The following is a 5,077-nucleotide window of genomic DNA, read 5'->3' on the forward strand; positions in this document are numbered from 1 at the left end:
GATATTTATGCCCCACTGTCTTACCTGTGCGAGCGCAAAAGTCACTAATAGCGTTGGCAAGTACAACGTTTTTGTTTTGATATATATGCATCCATCACGAAAAATGATTATCTTGTCCACTTCGGTTTTAGCGTTTAGGTAATCTACCACACACGATGGAAATTCGTTTTAAGTGAGCCCATCTTCTCCCTCATGCCACACGTAACACAGCTCGTCCTTGGAGACTAGATCGTAGACTGTGAAGGTGTGTACAGTGAGTTTTGTTTTGTAGTAGATGGCAGATGCTTGAAGAGAGGGAGCAAGACGCACAGATTCCAAGTCCATACAGATGGTAGCAGTCCTGACTCCGTCAGCTGAACCTTCAAGAGACAGTTTCTTGTTCATCTCCTTCTCAGCAAAGGCTCTTTCCTTCAGTCTCATGTGCTGTTTCCATGTCTCCTCGTCCATGTTTCCAACACTGTGGGACACACATAAGTCACATAGGTCCTTTCGGGGATGATGTAATGCCAAATTATTTTTGTGAAACTCCTCTTTGAACACCATTAGTCCCAAGCCCTTGCGGCCCAGTTCTTCACACTTTTTCAAGTACTCCCGGTGTAAATCGGCCAGAGAACGAAAGTGATGCTCCAGATAAAGCTTTGCAGAGGTTTTACGACAATAGTGAGATGGGAGTTTCGGTAATAATCCAAAGAATTCATTCACCAGGAACATTTTTTCATCACTTCGAACAAGAGATTTAACACTGCGTTTGGCAGAGCTTTCTGAATCTGACTGCAAGGAATCAGTGGAATTTCGAATCATCCAGTCCCCTAAAGCTAGAGTACTGGTAAACATTTTCTTGCATACATGAACTCTTACTCCACCTTTCTTCAAGAAATATTGATATGAGCAGGATCTTTTTGATACTTCCGAAGTTGTCCGCTTCCTCTTCACATCAACCTTGTCAACTAGACCGTTGGCGTACGCTTTTTTACTCTCCCATGATAGTGACCACACACTGTCAAAGATATCTGCTCTGTCTTCGTCTGAAAGAGAATTGCACTCCATCCCTTTGCAGGTACGGTTGCAAGGTTCCAGAAGTTGACGTGCTGGTCTCTGGGTGCCCTTGGCAGAGACATAGCTTTGCCCCGACTCCCTGAGAAATTTCCGTTTGTTTCTCTGCCAATTTTCAACACCTTTTTTCCCTGGTTTTTGGGTCAGGGTAGAGAATTCTTCATCTGCGGGGACAGCTTCTGCAGGTGGCTCGGGTAGGCAGGAGATTGATGTTAGCACCCCGCTGCCCGTGCTAGCAACTGATACCGGGAGGTCGTTGACTGAGTCCACAGGGCCAGCATCTGATGCTAGAAGGGCGTCGATTGTGTCAGTAGATGTTGCTGAGGGAACGTCGACTGTGTCGGTAGATGTTGCTGAGGGAACGTCGACTGTGTCGGTAGATGTTGCTGAGGGAACGTCGACTGTGTCGGTAGATGTTGCTGAGGGAACGTCGACTGTGTCGGTAGATGTTGCTGAGGGAACGTCGACTGTGTTGGTAGATGATGCTGAAGGAACGTCGACTGTGTCGGTAGATGATGCTGAGGGAACGTCGACTGTGTCGGTAGATGTTGCCGAGAGGATGTCGGTTGTGTTGATACTGGCAACAACTGGAGCTGGAGTAACATCAGCTGTGACAGCAATATGATCAACTGAAACTACAGTGACGTCAGACTGCAACGTAACATCCAGAGAACTCGTTGGGATTGAAAGGGCAGGACAAGAAGCCCGCCCCTGAAGCTCTCCAAGAGTGGTTGAAGTTGGTTCAGGTTCGTAACGGGGTCACCGACGAATTTCTGCATAGTGTTGAACAAGTATCCAGTGAAAAATCCGACGTGTCAAAGCATGACACAGAAATATCTAATTCTGAGGTATTGTTCAAGAAAACATTGTCCACTATGTCTTCGATGGCACTTTCTGATACTTCACTAAGTGGCAACATTTGGGGGGAAGAATTCTTGTCTTGACGATGAGCACATTTTTCAGATCTCGAAAGTGACAACTGGACCAAACGTTGGTCCCTGCTGAAGGGAAACATGTTTAGTGAAGAATGAAACAAATGCACGTTTCGCTTAACAATCCTTGACTGACCGCATGAGTTTTTCAGTATACAGTAATACAAAAATTTCAAGACACAAAAAGAATTTGGTCTCCAACACTATTAATGGTCATACAAACCAGTCTTATATAACACCACGTTGAAAGCCGCCAGGCGTTGGCAAAGTGTGTTGATTTATTGGTTACGAGGGAGAACAAATTTGGAATTCTGACACGTTTAGGTGTTAACCTGTGATTAGTGTACGCGGGCATTAAGACTGTTTTCCATGTCCAAAATGAATATAGATTTAATGCAGTATGGCATGTTTGATTTGCTGCTCTTTGCATTTTATCAATATTTACTTTGTTGTAGTTAAGGAAAGAGGCTGCAATTCAGTTGGAAGTGTGAAAAACATTATTGGTAGGCCTACTTTGGAAGACGTGAAGGAAGGCTTTTTCCATACATGGGCATAGACCTTCCGATGTTTAATGGGGCATGGCATTTTAATTTGACTGTTTGTTGATCTTCTGCTTGAAGTGTGAAACACCTTATTGGTACTTAATCCTTTCCTTCGTCTTGGGCAATGTTCTGGGCTTTCCAGCGAAAAGTACCTTCTTTGTTCTCGACCCACTATGCAAAAAAAGGGACCCAACGCAAAGCAGCACGGTTGCGAAACGGTTGCGTAAGATGGACCGTCGGGCATGACACTATTGTTAGGCCCACTAATATTACCCAACAAGTGACACAGCGCGACGCCTGATCATGCTGGGCCGCCGGGCACAAAGCAATTATGTGCCTCGCTGGTGTTTACAGGTTTTTTGCCCGACGGCTTTCACGCAGTTGGAGATAGGGTTTTTTTCATTTGTGTTTTAATGTACTTATTTTTCACCTGTGTCAAATATCGTTTGACTGGGACATACTATATGTTATACAGAATCATAATAAGTAAAAAAAAAAAAAGTGGATTTTGAAAATTTTGTCGCTTACAGGGTTGGTGCACGACGGCAACGATACCTGACACATCATTGCCAATTTTCACTGACTTAAATCTATTTTCTAGATATGATTTAACCACATTAGAACAGTACCTGAAAGTAAAAATGACTTTTCCAATCTCTCTAGTAAAATTTCGTGGTCGATGGTATCGAACGCCGCTGACAATTCAAGTAAAACCAAAACACAGACTTTTTAAAATTATCAGTTTCATTTAAAACATCTGATGATACCTTTATATAAGAGCGGTTCCGTACTGTGGTGGCTTTTATTTTTTATAAAAAGTTAAGATTGGAAACTGGCCTAAAATTTCTCATGTCGTTTTCATCGAGAACTTGTTTTTTAACGTAACTATCAATGTAGTGGCTATTGGGTCTAATTTGTTTTAGCGGAGGAGTCTTTGAAATACTTAATGACGTCTTTCTAAGATACAGTGGAACTCAGATTCAACGAGGTCGCCGGGCCTGACCTAAAATCTCGTTGAATCCGAGTGTTCGTTTTATAGCAAACATGAGGTTTTGTGTAGATAATTATAGTCACTGATCAAGTAATGTATAAAGAGAAGTCACAAGTAGTGCCTGAAATGCCTGCATGTTATGAGCTGTGTAAAAAAGACTGATTCGTTCAAATGCACACGCCTGTGTCATTTCGATTGTTTACAAAAAAGTTGTGCTGTTATGTAGAGCCTAGCATACGGCAACTTTTGATTCCATAGACCAGCGCACAATTCATTACGTAGATCTACGTCAAGACTAGCTTATCGTTGTAATAATGATCAGTTGCCGAGGGGGGAAAAAGACTGACGCGTTTGTATCTGCGACGTTCAACGACCGGACCGCTAGTGCCAACATGGGTTGAACAACACATGTGTTGGTATATGTGTTGGTATGAGAAAAAAGGCCACTGATTGGTCGCGTGCAATCGGCTAAGAGAGTAATGGTTCACGATGCAGGTGCAATGGATGGTTTCGGGGAATAGATAAAGTTCGTTCTGGGAGCAAAATGAGCGAAGCCACGTCTGCGGGGGCTGTTCATCCTGGAAGCGACCTCGTTGAATCCGAGCTCGCTGATTTAAGTGTTCGTTGAATCTGGGTTATTTTTTTTTATTGATTTCAAAGAAGAAAATAAACGGGGAATCTATCTCATCTCGTTGAATCCAAGTACTCGTTGAATCCGAGTTCCACTGTACCATTTTAAATTCACTCAATGTTGATTTGTTCATAATTGCAAGATTTTCATCAACAACTATTTGTATTTGCATCTAACATATCAGAGTCTAAATCAGTTCTTATTCTTTCAATTTTATCATTGAAAAAGTGCTGAAAATTGCTACAAAGTTCTGTATCAGTACCAGATGGAAACCGTGTGCAATTCTCCCTTCCCAATAATTGATCAGATAATCGAAAAAGTTCCTTGCAGGAGTTTACATTTTCAAATTTGTTAGATAGAAAAATTGTTTCTTGTTGCTTTCAATCAGGATGATGACATTGTTTCGTTCAGTTGCCAAAATCTGTTTGTGGATGTGGAGGCCTGTCTTTCTAAGCTGTCTCTCTGATTTCCTTCATTGTTTTTTGGCCTTTTTGATCTCGAGAGTAAACCACGGAGATGCTGGTCTTGGTGAGATCTTATGAGTGACTACGAGAGCATGTTTGTCCAGTGCATTGCGCAGAACTGAAGAGAATTGATCAACAGTGGTGTCAGGCGTAGAGCTGAGAACGAAGTTTATATCCGATTTGAAAGATGAGACCTCGTTATTTCATGTTACGAAACTGAACACATTTTAATACGGTGTTTGGTTTACTGAGGTTCAAATCACCCATAAGTAATAGGTGGTCCGAGATGCCTTTGCCTGTGACCCCTATGTTCTTGAAAAGAGGTGCATTATTCAGCGTGATGATCAGATCAAGTGTATGTCCATGCTTTTGCGTTGGCAGAGAAATATGTTGAATAAGATCGTGCTGTTCTAGAATATACATAAACTTTCTTGTATTTGCACATGTTTGGTTGTCGTAGTGTA

This window comes from Aplysia californica, unplaced genomic scaffold (assembly GCF_000002075.1).
Source record: "Aplysia californica isolate F4 #8 unplaced genomic scaffold, AplCal3.0 scaffold00358, whole genome shotgun sequence".
NCBI classification, from domain to species: domain Eukaryota; kingdom Metazoa; phylum Mollusca; class Gastropoda; order Aplysiida; family Aplysiidae; genus Aplysia; species Aplysia californica.